At 41.0% G+C, this 15,258-nt stretch overlaps 1 protein-coding gene across 3 annotated transcripts in view; it reads right to left on the reverse strand.

Annotated features, from left to right (window-relative positions):
* erg (ETS transcription factor ERG) overlaps window positions 1-13,325 on the reverse strand; it is a 256,741-nt gene extending 243,416 nt beyond the window's left edge. The window contains exon 1 of one of the 3 annotated variants that reach the window (XM_048603141.1): window positions 13,234-13,325. The gene's annotated coding sequence lies outside the window, so the exon portion shown is untranslated. Of the gene's footprint in view, window positions 1-8,171; window positions 8,667-13,233 lie in introns of those variants that run through there. The other 2 variants (XM_048603139.1, XM_048603140.1) reach the window with 2 other exon arrangements.
* Window positions 13,326-15,258: the final 1,933 nt, after the last annotated feature.

The following is a 15,258-nucleotide window of genomic DNA, read 5'->3' on the forward strand; positions in this document are numbered from 1 at the left end:
ATCTCGACAATTAAACCGTTACTGATTGATTTCAACCGATTCGTAACGCTGCTATCTCAGAGATGCCACATACATAAAATATTCTGTGTGTAGTTGCTGATACTCGCTCCTCCCCGTATGAGTTCTCGATAATATTGTATCTAGCTCTGTTGTTTTTTTTAATCAATGCTGACCTTCACATTGTAGTTTAGGAACAAATCACTGCAGATGCTGGAATCTGTACTGACAACAAAAAATGCTGGAGATCGCAGCAGGTCAGGCAGCATCCATAGAGAGAGAGCAAGCTAACGTTCGAGTCTTTGACTCTTAACATTATAGCTGACAGGCAATAACATTTGATCGTCCATAACGTAAAAGGAAATAACTTTGAAGGTTAAGATGCTGAACTGTAGAAGATGGAACCCCGTGCCAAACAAGTTGGGAGGTCCATTTGTGCAACTCAGCGACGATTATTAAATGAAAATAATGCTATTCTATTGACTTTCATGTACACTGTGTCTTACGTCCCATGGTAAAGAAGGCATATTGCATGCTTTCCTTAATTTTGAGAGCTATTTAATGAAAAACAAAAGGCAGAGGTGTAATGCTAGGTGTATAGAAGATGCTGGTTAGGTCACAGATGGAGTGTGATGTACACTTCCGTCATCACATCACAGCAAGGACATCATTACTCTGGAGAATGTACATGGGAGATTTACATGAATGTTGCCAGGGCTTGAACACTGCAGCTATGATTAGAAAGACTGGATAGGTAGGGTTGGTGTCCTTAGGACAGGGATACACAAGATGATTGAATAGAACGGACGGTGAAGACCTGTTTCCCCAAGCATAGAGGTCAGTTACCAAGGGCTGCAGATTTAAGATGGTTGGTAGAATTTCAAAGTGGACATGAGGAAAGCCTTTGCACCTGGAGGAGGGTTGGTGTCTGGAATTTTCTGCCCAGTTTGTGGTTGAGAGGAAAACTGTCACCTCATTTAAAATGAACCTGGATCAGTATTTGAAGCATTCCAACCTGCATGGCTACAGGCCAGGTGCTGGAATGTGGGATTAGAATAAACAGTTTTCAGCCAGTGTAGACATGATGGGCTGAATGGCCACTTGTCTTTGGCTTAACTTCTTATATTCTCTGGTTCTATAAGCTACTATCATAAACAGCAGTAATGTGATACTGCATAGTTTAGGTCTCCCTTTTCACTTATTTGTTTTTAGTTATTTTTATTTCTGCATAACATTTGAGCAATATATTTGAAACTACATACACATTCTTGCAGTACTCAACTGTTAAAAACACCATGTAAACAAGGAAATGTTAAAAAGTTTATAATATAAATGACAAAGTTTTGTTTAGAGTTCATTCATCAGAAAATTGAAAGGTTCTGATGAAGTCAAATCCTGTCCAACTAAAGTTAAAACCCAATTATAATATGGCCAGAAATGTAAATTAGTTATTCTTATATTCTATAAATATCATCTTTATTTAAGGTACACTTTAATGGGATAGACTGGGACTTGATTCAAGGTGCATATCAAAGTTATGCATTATTGGATTGCAAGTCACTGGGTTTGGAGTGCTTCTGGTATGTGGCAAGTATTGTCATAGTTATAATGGAATAGCAGGAGCCAATTTGAACACTTGTCACAGCAATGTTGCTTATGACCAGATAATATGCTTTACTGATGTTGGATTATAATAAATATCATCCATGCCACAGAATGGAGGTGTAGGATAAAAACAACAACATTGCATTGTCAGATATGGACTCTATTAGTCAACAAGAAGACTGTTGTCTGAGCCAATGGTTAACCTCCCATTTGCCTGCACATGTAACTCATCAATATGTTGATTTAATCACTATCTGTGACATTTAATTACAGTCTTGTCTCAAACATTAGGAGCAATCATTATAAGCAGTTTTTTAAATATATTTTTAATTCTTTATTTTATGTAATATCAGCTCACAGTGTTGTAATGTGGATTGTTTTATCATCCATTTCAGTCCCTGATATTTGTAGTAGGCTTTAACTTTTGTATGACATTTGTAATAAAATTACTTTATTATTCCATCTGCTATGGTTCAACATTTTTAAGGCCAATTTTTTAAACAAAAACTGTAGTTTTCTCTTCCTCTTCATTGCACTCATGCCAAATTCAAATTCTGGGATACTGACGCCCCAAGCCTATCTTGATTGTTTAATGTGTAAGTTGGAATGATGAAAATGTAGGCCATTTGATTTCATGGAGCATTACAGCATACCTCAGTCCTGAGAATGAGGATTGTTTAACTATGAACAATTGCTTTACTTATTTTCACTGGAATTCGTCAAATCAGAAAGAATGTTTTATCGATCCCAATTATGTTAGCTGCTGCATTATCATGCCTCAACTCACCATGTTTTGGAGCAGAGGGATGTAGATTTGAATCTGGCATTTGTCTCACAGTGTGTTTCTGGCCTGAACTATCCCAGGTAGTGGACCACATTGCACATCTCTCAGTATCATGGCAGAGGCCTGGAAGTGAATAATTCATTTTTTACCCCATTCTGAATGTGACACAGGGTGACAAATGAGGGCAAGACAGGAGTTTTTAGACCAAAGCAACATTGTTTGGGAGGGAAATAGCATAACATCAATCATTTTTTGTTCCAGAAATACTGGCTTACATTTTGAAAAGCTTTACTACAAGGATAACATTCTAAACTTGTATCAGCAAAACGACATGAACACTGCTTGCTTCTAAATATTTAGATTGTTTAGATCTTTCATCGAATACTCAAGAATTTTATAAGGACTAAGTCAAACTAGTCTGGTTTTTAGTTTAAGGGCAACAAAGATAATCCAGGAAATTACAGGCCAGTGAGCCTTATGTCAGTGGTAAGGAAATTATTGGAGAAGATTCTTAGGGAAAAGATTTACTCACAATTGGAACAAAATGGAATTATTAGCAATAGGCAGCATGGCTTTGTGCAGGGAAGGTTGTGTCTCGCAAACATAATTGAGTTTTTGAGGAAGTGACAAAGATGATTGATGAGGGCATGATGTTGTCTGTATGGAATCTGGCAAGGCTTTTGACACGGTCCCTCATGGCATGCTGGTTCAAAACATGAAATCACATGGGATCCATGGTGAGCTGTTAAGATGGATACAGAACTGGCTTAGTCATAGAAGACAGTGAACAGTAGTGGAAGGGTGTTTTTCTGACTGGAAATCTATAATCAGTTGTGTTGACAGGGATCAGGACTGGAAATTTTGTTGTTTATAATATATGTAAATAATTTGGAGGAGAATGTAGGTGGCCTGATTAGTAAATTTGTGATGAAATTGGGGGAGCTGCAGACAGTGAGGAGGATTGCCAGATGATACAGCAGGATAGATATAGGCTGGAGACTTGGGCAGAGAAATGGCAGATGGAGTTTAATCTGGATAAATGTAAGGTGATACCTTTTGGAAGATCTAATGCAGGAAAGAAGTATACAGTAAATGGCAGAACACTTAGTAGCATCAACATACAGATGGACTCAGGCATACAGGTCCACAGTTCAATTAAAGTAGCAACATAAGTGGATAAGGTGGTCAAGAAGGCATATAGCATACTTGCCTTCAACAGTCAGGGCATAGAGTATAAAAATGGGCAAGTCATGTTGCAGCTATGTAGAACTTTAGTTAGGCTATATTTGGAATATTGTGTACTGTTCTGGTTGCTACACTGTAAAAAAAAGACATAGAGGCTTTGGAGATGGTACAGAAAAAGATGTTGTCTCACTTGGAGGGTATTAGTTATGAGGAGAGATTGGACAAACTTGTCTTGTTTTCACTTGAATATCGAAAGATGAGGGCAATCTGATAGAACTTAACAAAATTATGAGAGGCATGGATAGTCTTTTTCCCGGGGAGAAATGTTAATTACAAGGGGACATAGGTTTAAGGTAAAAGGGGGAAATTTTAAATGAGGCAAGGTTTTTACACAGCAGGTGGCAAGTGTCTGGAATGGTCTGACAGAGGAGGTGGTGGAGATGATAAATAACAATGTTTAAGAGGCATCTTGACAAATATATGAATGGGCAGGGAATAGAGGGACACGGACCACATAGAGGCTAAAGCTTTTTAGTTTAGAAAGGCATCATGTGTCAGCCCAGTCTCGATGGACCAAAGGATTTGTTCCTGTGATGTACTGTTCTTTGTTCTAAATACGCACCAAATATAACTTGACTCAAAGGACAAAGAAAGTAATAAAAACAGAAAATGCTGGAAGTGCTTATCAGTTCTGGCAGCATTTGTGGAGAGAAAAATAATGTTTGCAAATTTCAGGTCATGGTGTTTCATCAGAACGTCTGAAAGATCACAATCTGAAACTTTAACTCTGCAATTTTTTTCTCTCTCCAAGGATGCTACCAGGTGTTCCTAAGCATTTCTAGCACTATCTGTTTCTATTTTAGGTTTTCAGCATCTGCAGTGTTTGTTTTATGACAAATAGATAAGTTGTAGCTACTATTTCAGTTCATACAAAATGTCATAAATGTTTGCTACTACGGAAAAGGATCTTTCTGGCAGATTTGTGACAATAGTAGGAAGCAAGCACAGCCAAGATATTAAATAAACAACGTCACTCCACCAGGCATTCTTAACATACATGGCCACTCTATGTACGGACAGTATAAATTCCAAGTGGAGTAGAACAACATCACTTCATCAAAGGCCTCACTGATGATATTACCTAGCATGGTGACGAAATGTCTGAATGAAAACAATCCAGCTCAGCGAGCAAGTCAACAACCTCTCACACAACCTGAGCTACAAATCTTTGCTAAAACCTTATACATGGCCACTGTGTTAGGATGGAGAGAAAAAATATGCAAAGACCCCATTCCTAAACATGTTTAGTGTCTCTAAGTGGAAAAGTAAGAGAGGTTGGACTTTGACCAAGGGGCAGACAGCCAATCTTGCAACATTCAGGTTTACACACGGAAAATGATCACTTAATGGGATTTTAGTAAAGGTCACATTCATAAGATGATAAACCAAAAGGAAAGAACACTTTAAATAATGGATGAAAAGAAACTGAAGTGGAAAAGACTGAATTAGAAAGGAAATCATTAAATGGTCTGTTGCATAGTCGTGCTCTTCCACATGATGATACCGCATGAAATATTTCCATCATGAAGCCAAATCTGATGATAATATATGTTCTAATTACCAGAGCTCCTGTGAGTCAGTGACTTTTGAATATTTACACTGCTTTGCCACATGAGTAAGTGCCCTCAATGAATCACATCTGGACATATTCAAGTACTCAGATATTGGGTCTCAGAGGAGTGAGTTATGGAAAAGCAATGGAACATAATATAGAGAAGCCCAGAATCCAGCAATGTTACAACTTACAATATTCCAACATTATGATAAGAATTATAATGTGTATCCAGTTCTCACCCAAGATTATAAAAGTAATGTTACCATCACTATTGTGCTCACTCCCCACATTGGCTCCCAGCCCACCAAGATCTCAAATTTTAAATTTTTATCCTCATGGTTGAATCCCCCTATGGCCTCACTCTTCCTATGGCTGTCACCTCCTCCAGCCCCACAAACATCTGAGACTCCTGAATTCTTTCAAATTCTTGCTTCATGAGCATCCCTGGGTTCTTTCTTCCCACCATTGGTGCCAATGTAATCAGTTACCTCAATTCTAAGCTTGGGTATTTCCTCTCTCAAATACTACTCTCTTCTGTTTTCCTTAATACACTGCTGAAATCCTACTACTTTGACCAAGTTTTGTGTCAACTATCCCAATTACATCAACTTTGGCTTTGTATCTTTCTTTTGCTTACTTGTCTTTTTTTGCACTTGAGGCACTTTACTGAATTGAAGAGACTATATAAAAGCAAATTGCAGTAAGAGAGAATGAAAGAAGGAAAATGGTTACTCAGTGCTTCTCCTTCAGTGGAACATGTACACTTTCCACTATCTGAAGTTCTAATTTATTTAATTTCCTGATGAAATGATCCCCAACAGAACTATCAAACTTCTAGTACCTTGGAAGTAATTGAATTAAACTGCCAAAAAAAATCAATCTACTTTACCTGTCCACATTACTTAAAACAGCCCAGTTGCTTTATAACTCGATTCAAAGAAGAGTCGCCTATATCTAAATACTCCAAATCCATCACATCCAACCCCTCTAAAGAATCAGCCAACAATGAGCTGCCACTTTGAGCATATTCACATCACTGTGATTTTGCCAATGAAAATTTGTGTGAAAAAGTTCCTTAGCCTCGTTTTACTCCATACTTTTCAATGCAGTCAAGGCAGCCACATGTTGGTACCACCACATATACAGTACAAATACGATAAAGAAACCACAGTAGGACCCAGCAACCTACAGAACTAATCATTTGAAATGTTGGATTAATAAAGGGATGCATATCGAATTTGGAATTTAAAAAAATTACAGGTGAGAGGGGATTGGTATCTTACAATTGCTGCGTCAGGGGCTCCAAAAAAATCTGAACTGTGTTAAAAGTCCATGAAGCATTGCCCTTTTAAGCCGTTGGGGCATTCTTGCAACTGGTAGCAATCAGGCGAGCGGCTGCAATGGACAGGAAATCTAAAATTAGTTTTTACTACCTATAATAGAAGATTTACGGTATGGTTTAATTTGTCGTCTCCGGGCTAAACTGTAAGAGAGAACTAAACCAGCCGGTCATGGATATGGGCTCCGGCGCTTCTCATAGACTCACTATCAGCCTCTACCCGCTCTCGGCCCAAGTCTTGACCGAAACATCCACAACAGCGGCATATTTAGCATTTTTATTCCTTTTTTTTTCCTTTCTTTTCAGCTATTTCACTCCTTTCCCTTCTTCGCTTTGTTCTTTTTACCTTATTCTGGGCAAAAAAAAGTAACTTTAACGCATATCGGACTCGATGTATCACTTCTAACTTTGCTCATGAAGGGGGAAACGTGAAATTAATAAAGAGAAGGATTGTACATTTGATGGTGTTATCTTGATGTGAATAACGGCGTTGTTAAGTGTGATTCAGACACGCGAAACAGATGATTTCAGGGCAGTAACTTGATAGAAGAAATGTAAAAATAAACGTTAACTGACTTTCACTCAATCCTTTCCCAAGAGCGCTGAATAATTAAGAGTTTTAAATGTGAAATTAGTCTTTTTTTTCCAAAAAAAAAGTCGAAACATAATGCTACAAATTAAAACCCGCAAATTAAAAGGTAGGTTCCGAGACAGCAGTCTTTCCTATTTCCACTAAGTTAGATAGGCATCTGGACAGTATAACTGAGCAAACCTCACTCCTGACTTTGAGCTTTTAGAAATCCCAAGGAAACGTGATCCCCTAAACTAACCCAGAAATTACTTTTTAAGCACGTGTCAGATTAGTTCAGACAAGGGATGGGGGGATTTTACTATTTATGGGTCAGCGGGTAATGAGGGCAAGACAGTGTAAAAACATAGTTGGGGGTACTTCATTGATTGATTGAAGAGGATAGCTGAACGGAGACAACTGGGGAGAATATAACCGTAAAGGTGAGCGCTCCTGAAGCGGATTGGGGGGGGGGGTGGTGGGGGGGGTGGGAATGAAAAAACCAGGGAAAGAGGCAATTTCGGAGTCAGCAAAATGGCTCAGCGTACTTGAAAGCAGGAAAGGTGGGAGAACATGAGCAAACGGTGCCCGCAAAATCTCGTCGCCTTTAGTTTGGAGCCCTGATGGGCTCTAAAGTAAATATTTAACACAGCGGCTTCAACACTTGCCCGGCAGAAAACAAAACATTTGACAGGGAACAGAAGAAATCCCTGACTCTGAGGCGTTTCTGGTCTGCCTGATGTGACAGTACATTTCTCTGAGTTGAGCCGTTCCGTTATTCCCTCTGCATGAAACACAAACACTTTGTTGCTGCGAATTCTGTTTCTCTTATGTATACATAAAATCGCCAATCAGGATATCACGTCACTACAGTGCAGATACTTTGACTGATATGGACTGCCAGGAGGTAAACATCTTTCTAACATCTGCAGAATCATTTCAACTGCGTCCCATTCGCTGTGAAATAGAACGCGACTGGGAAAGAAAAAAAAAGACGTTTACACGCGTTAACAGTCACCGATCGGGTAGAGTCCCTCTCTTTTTGTACAGTCAATGCTTATTTATTTCCAATACATACATTTTAAGACGAAGCGGAGCGGCAGTGATCTAGCTGGCTGGGTCAGAACGGAGCGTACTTACAGAGATTTGGAGCAGGCACGCAGTCGGATGGCGGAGGTGCAGGTTCTGCTGTGAATGGGAGGCTCGGTGAATGGAATTCCTTATTTCGTTGAAATCTCCAATCACGGATCAGTGAGAGTGCCCAGACTCCCCATACACTCTGCAGCCTGGCCAGACAAAAACAGGAGGGAGGGAGGAGAAAGAGGGAGAGAGAGAGAGAGAAAGAGAGAGAGTTAGACGGGAAAAGAGGGAAGACAGCGAAAGTGTGCGTGTGTGTGTGTGTGTTGGACAGGAAAGCGTAGAGTAGACAGAGGGGAAAAAAGGAAGAGACGGAGAGAAAGTGTCAGACAGAGAAAGAGCAAACAGAGGGCAAAATCCAAAAGGCAAGGGGGTCAAAGACGGAAACTTTAAAAAAAACTGATGGGAAGGCCGGAGTGAGACGAGGAGGAAAAGATTTCCGAAAGGACAGGGAATGATATGTTCACACAGTGACGGAACCCAAAACCGCAAATGAATGAGAGTCGGAAGTGAATTCAGAGGAAAGGAGATAAAATGGGAAGAAGAGAAAAAAGGAATAAGGAAGATGGAGTATAGAAAGTTTCTAATTAGAAAACTGCACCATAAATCGGCAGAGAGAGAATCACACTAGATGAGGAACATTAGAAATTGCACGTAGATGTAAACAGAAGCTTTCTGAATGAATTCTGTAAAGAAATGTTGATGATATTTGCTGATGTTATAACAAGCCTGCAACAGTTCTGTTTTACTGAGCGCATTGGGCTGTGTTCAAACAGAAGTCTGATTGTGGTACCTGTCCTGTTCGCTGCCTTTTTTTTCCTCCTTTTTTTTTGCAGACGTGTTTACATTTCTGCGGCTTAGTCTATACCGGGTAACTTTTTTTTCAGAACGCTAGACCACGCGCATGCCCCATTCCCTCGGCTCCCAGACATTCCTGAAGTCTGCCAATTTTTTTTTGCCTTAAAAAAATAAGTTGTTTAAGAAAAGCCCACAGACCCCCAAGACTGGGTCAGACACAGTGCTGCCTGAAGACTGGTGTGTGCAGTTTCTTTTAGTAACGCCAATCTCCCCACCTACACTCACCGCCGCCCCCAACCCTTCATCCCAACACCCCCACGTTAGAAGAACCTCCAAGACTCGGTTTCCTGTTTTTCAACTCAAAAGGAGCATGGGTCAACCCTTGTAGAAATTAAACAAGGTAGTGTGTCTGGAAAGACCAGGAATTGCGGGCAACTTGGACTATTCCTTACGCGTTTCAGTACTGGAGTTCATTTTCCCTCAATTTTTCTCTCAAAATGCATGTGTCTTTTCTGAAGTTATTTCCTCATTTCTCTGCCTTTTCTTCCTTCACTCAGATCTGTATCCTTCTTCCTATATTTACACAACCTTAAATGCAATCAGACTGCACCAGTGATTAGGAAGTCCATTTCTGTAACATTATTAGCCACCAGATGTGGAAAAATGATTAAGGCCTGATAGCAAAGTTGTAGCCAGCTTCCAAACGAACAGCGAAATGGTCGTTCTTATACATTTAAAATTCATACGATGCTCAAAAGCGCGCTATGAAAGTACGAAGGTAGTTCACGGGGAAAAGACTATGTGGATGCAGACATGACAAGACCGTTTGCATTCCTGTTGGTGATAGATATTACAAGGAATTACAACATTATCAGGATTTTCTTTTCGAGTTCTCCCTGTGACAGTACATCAATGCGATAGGAATTTCTGGTGGAAAATGAAGTTTTTTTTTAATAATGTGTTTCCAACACCACTTGCTTCGACCATTGTAAATGCTCGGCGACCATGTTTTCAGTCGTAGATTCCACAGTCACAATAGGAAACTGTATTTTAAAATCTGAAATAAACCTTGCATTTAAGTAGACTTTATTTTATCTAGGATCTCTGGAGGCGCTCAAGCGCTTTGCAGCCAATGAAGTTCTTTTGAGGGATCACCACTGTTACAACGGAGCCAATTTTCACACAGGGAAGATCCCAAAGTGGGTGAATGGGAAGTTCACCCGTTACAGTCAAAATGTGCGAGTGAAAAATATAAACCGAGACTTTGGGAAAACATTTTTTTCTGTTCTTTGACTTTGGGCTTGGGATTTTGTTCTTGTCCAGTTGAGGGGACTGATGGGCCTGCGTTTAAGTCCTGATCCTAAAATTACTACCGATACTGTAGCCGCCAGGCACTGCACTGAAGTGTCACCTTCGATATTGTGCTGACATTTCTGGAGTGGTCATGAACTGTACTTAAATTCAGAAATCATGTCCACAGTAGTGTTACACCGTGTCTACGTAAATATGGCATGCTAGTCCAAATATTATTAATCAGCCTGTTCAAGAAAGTGACGTGCAAGTCCTGGGGCGAGTGCAACTTGAAGGGAGCCACTCCATCTCAGAGATGGGGACACTATCACTGTACCACTAGTGCCCGATGTACCTGCTTTTGCACCTATACGTTTCTGTGTGAATTTCTGTTAGTTTGTAACATGCCAGAATGGAACTGCTGAACTACATCAGGCGATGCTTAACACAGAATGAACTGCCACATTACAAGCCGTCATCTTCCAAGGTGGACGGCTACCGTGGTTACCACATCATTTACATATTTATACAATGCCTGTATGTTGAGCTAGTTTTCTTCATACTTGTAGGTTTTCATTTTTATATATGTGCATTTGTCTGCATATTAATTATGTGAGTTTGCACAGATGAGGTTACAGGGATAGGGTAGGGAGTGGTCTGGTGGGATGCTCTTTGGAATGTCGATGCGGACTGGATGGGCCGAAAGGCCTGTTTCCACGCTGTAGGGATTCTACCATAAGCAATGAATGAGAAATTAGGTAGATTTATATTAGGGATAATTGAGCCAATTAAAGAGAAAGTGATTTAACCCATACTAAAACAAAATAGGATCCTGGTTCTCTCCCTCCTGTGCTTGTGCAATTGACTTGAGTAGTGGACAGTGTTGACACTCTCATCTCTGAGTCAGAAGGGTGGGGTTTTAAACCCCTGCAGGACTTCAACACAAAATCCCAGCTCAGACTCCAATGCAGCCCTGAGGAGGCTGATACCTTTCTGATCAAGCTGTCCATGGCCCTGACCGCTATATCAGATGGACATAAAGATAACATTGATTTTTATTTATTCTTTCACAAGAGGTCAATGTCGCTAGCTGGTCCAGCAATGTAATGGCTATTCCTAATTGCCATTGTGAAGGTGGGATGAGCGGTATCCTTGAATTGTTGCAGTTTATCTAGTATAGGTGTATCCACAGTGCTGTTAGTGCGGGAATTTCAGCATCTTGACCCGGCAACACGGAACGGCGAACAGTTCGAATTCAGGGTGCGGTGTGACATGGTGTGGTTTTGAAGAAGACTAGGTGAGCACTCTGATTTCCCAGCCAATACCTGTCCCTCAAAGAACATGACTAAAAATGGACATTATTTCATTGTTATCTGTGGGGCCTTCTGCTCAAATTAGCTGCAGTTTATCCAGATTACAACAGTGACTACACCTCAAAAGTGCTTCATTAGCAAGAAATTATCTCAAGCCAACCCGAGTTTAATAAAGTCGGTATATAATGTCAACTCGTTCTTTTTTGATGGTATTTTGATGCATATGGGTTAGTTTTCTATGCATGTAGTTTGTCCTGATGTAGGTCGTATATACGTGTGTACGTATGATGTTTTGGATGTACATGGTTGCAGCATATTTTATCACAGCGCGTATACATGCGTGCCATCCTTATGCTACGTGCTAATTTTTTATGCACACAGTGTGTTTAATCTGTGTCGAGTACATTTCTAATCGCGTTTGGTGCGTCGAACTGGGCTCGCATTTCTGTAACTTTCGCTATATCATATTCAACATTAAAAAATTGCAGAAAATTAATTGTGTAGATTAGAATAGGGGACAAAGTAAGAGTTACCGAAAGCACCCCAGGACAGCACAGGGTTAACGACAACAATCCCGAGCGGTGGAATTTTACTGATTATGTGAATTAGCTAAATAATGATTCAAAGTTGTTAGAGTGGAGTCGTTGTTCAAATTATCTGGGATAAAATCGCTTCTTATTCACCATCAAATTCTGAGGCACCCAGAGTGTGTTATTCTTCATTCAAGATTCAATCAATTCACATCAGAGCAATCATTACGTTGGCCAAAAAAAATTGCAAGCGATCTTTATCAAAATGCAAAAACGTTTCAACTTTCTTTAAAATTTATGGAGGAATTTTTTAGAAAAGTTTTCTTTCAAGATATTAATTTATATAAACAGTACTCCTCTTGTGCAGAGTCTGAAACTGAATAAAATTCCTTTTACTATTCCGCCTTGTCTAAGATTTGTTTTAATATACCATCTGAAGGAACTGGATGGATAAGCATTAACTGCCAGATGATCAGACGACACGTATTTTGAGAGCTCTTGGGGCAGAGACTGAGCGGATCTGTCGCACATCTTTATGAGAAAATTTGAGAGATAGACTATGTGTTTTTTTTTGGCGTTTTATTTTCCAGTCTGTGCAGCTAAAGAGAGAGAGAAAGAAAATCTCGCAACGTAGGGTCTAGACAGGAGAGTTTCTGTCCAAATCTGGAAGCCATTCGGCCAGACTGGGAACACTTACTGTGCAATGGAACTGATTGGAGAAATGCCGAGCTCAGATTTCACTGGGAGAATGGCACAAACTCCTTCTCTCAATTAAGAGTAAAAAATGGAAGGAGTTTGTATTTTTTTTTATTGGAAGCGGAAGATCTAGCCTCCTAACACCTTTTGCTCAAATATGAACTCATTTTAACCACTTCGAGATGTTTTCCTCCAGATTGCCTAACTCGCTTCACCAGCAGTGACTCCCTGGAGCAACAAGGCGATAGCAGAACACGAACTCTGTCCTGCCCTCCAGCAAACCACAAGATTCACATACCTTGGCACTTTCGGTGGGACCAAGTTGGCGATGTTAGTACGCGGAAGCATTAACGATTTTTACTCACGAAGTGCTTACCAGAAGCGGCGCCCCAGTGACCTGACTGCCAACATTCATCAAGAGTTTGATATGAAACGTTGGGAGGGCTCCGGGGACTTCAATTGTGGACTAGTGGCAGCCTGAGCGAAGGCGGAGCCATGTGACAGCGCCTCCTGGAGGTGATTCCGTTCGGATAATTTCACACCTTTGGCATATCTCACGGTTGCTGTGGGTAGACAGTGGGAAGTAATTGCCCGCCAGAGGGAAACACCGCGCTTGGTGTTCTGCCCCGCAGCTCTAACACATAACACAGCAGGATTACCCCCCACAGTCAGGTGTCCCACTGGGGAGATGCGTGCTGTAAACTGCAGAGTAACTTCCTCTGCGCGACTGTGGTGGGAGTTGGGGGCGCAGTCTCCAGTTTGCCTTGACAGAACGAAATGGATTGAATATGTCGCCAGAGATAGCGGCCAGGAAGAGACGTCTGGCTGTTTATATTCACAGCTCTTAGGTAAACGTGTGTTGTTGGGCAAGGGGCCAGCTACAGAATGTGGAGATTTAGCTGAGTTTAACACTGATGGCAGAAAGCGGCCGGTTCTCCCATTGCCTTGGCCATTATCACTGCACCCAACATGTGCACTACACTGAAACCCTTTAACTCACCCCAGACAATTCTCATACTGGCACTGTTTCTCTCAAATGTCGGAGGGTAAGTCGGAAATTCAAGAGCCCACCTCCCATGAGCCATTAAAAGAATGGGAAAGGGCATAGCGAGAGGAGCCTGCAGGGTCGGGCAGAGCACGATCCCAGTAAGGCGCTTTGATCAATGAAGAGGCGTGGTATACTCTTACTGAAAGCCCTTGCAGCAACTTTCCAGCTTCGCCGTGCAACATTTCAAACGTCGGTTTTGAACTTCCAAATATGACTGCGGAGATGAAGGTTCCGTTCAGCTCCCACCGAGACTCAGATGTGAACGGAACTTCACGCGTCCCTATGCACCTTCATGTCCGACCCTGCAATATTTCATAGACATGGGAGCCCACAGAACAGTATAACTGAAGCCTGCCCGCCCCGCCATGCTTCTTGAGGTGATTACCGGTTGCAATACTTTCTCTACTCTGTACTATTCACAACAAAATTATTATTGAAAGACCAAGACATATCCTTTACTCAGATTAGTTCAGAGGCAACCAGGGTGAATATTCTATGTTTAGGTACAGGACATTAGAAGAGTTATTGAGCAAAACGCACGCTGCTTGAGTTGTTCCAATCCACCTCTTCATTGATTTACTACCTATGAACCCCTCTTCACTCAATCCTTCCTGTTAGTGATTCATTTTATTAAAATCGGATTTTGAGGGATAGCTGACATTGTCAAGTTTCATGCTAAGAATTCCTGGCTCTGTCCAAGACATTGCATTATCTTGCAATTTCCTTCTGCTGTTTTATCTTCATGTATTTTAGGAAGGGAATTCCAGAGCTTTAGGGCCTTGGCAGCAATTGCCAGCCAATAGAGGAGTGACAAAATCAGAAAAGGGAAAGATGCCAGAATTGGAGCAGAAGATATCTCAAAGGGCTGTAGATTGGAGGAGACTACAGAGATCAGGAGGGGAGAGATCATGGAAAGATTTGAAAACCAAAATGAGAATTTTAGAATGGAGGCATGGCAGGATGGAACCCAATGTAGATCAAGTCAGAAGTCACACGACACCAGGTTATAGTCCAACAGGTTTATTTGAAATCACAAGCTTTCAGGGCACTGGTCCTTTCTCAGGTGAAGTGACTTCACCTCTCTAAGGAGCAGCACTGCAAAAGCTTGTGATTTCAAATAAACGTGTTGGACTATAACCTGATGTCATGTGACTTCTGACTTTGTCCTCCTCAGTCCAAGACCCGCACCTCCACATCAATGTAGATCAGTCAGTAAAAGGGTGATGGATGACTTAGTGGGAAATGCAGTACAGACAAAGCAGGATGAGCTGAACAGTTCTTTTTTGGGGGTGTGGAAATAAGGAAGTGAGCCAGGACAGCATATCCGGATGAAGTAATTCAATTACATATAAA

This window comes from Rhincodon typus, chromosome 11 (genome assembly GCF_021869965.1).
Source record: "Rhincodon typus isolate 14 chromosome 11, sRhiTyp1.1, whole genome shotgun sequence".
NCBI classification, from domain to species: domain Eukaryota; kingdom Metazoa; phylum Chordata; class Chondrichthyes; order Orectolobiformes; family Rhincodontidae; genus Rhincodon; species Rhincodon typus.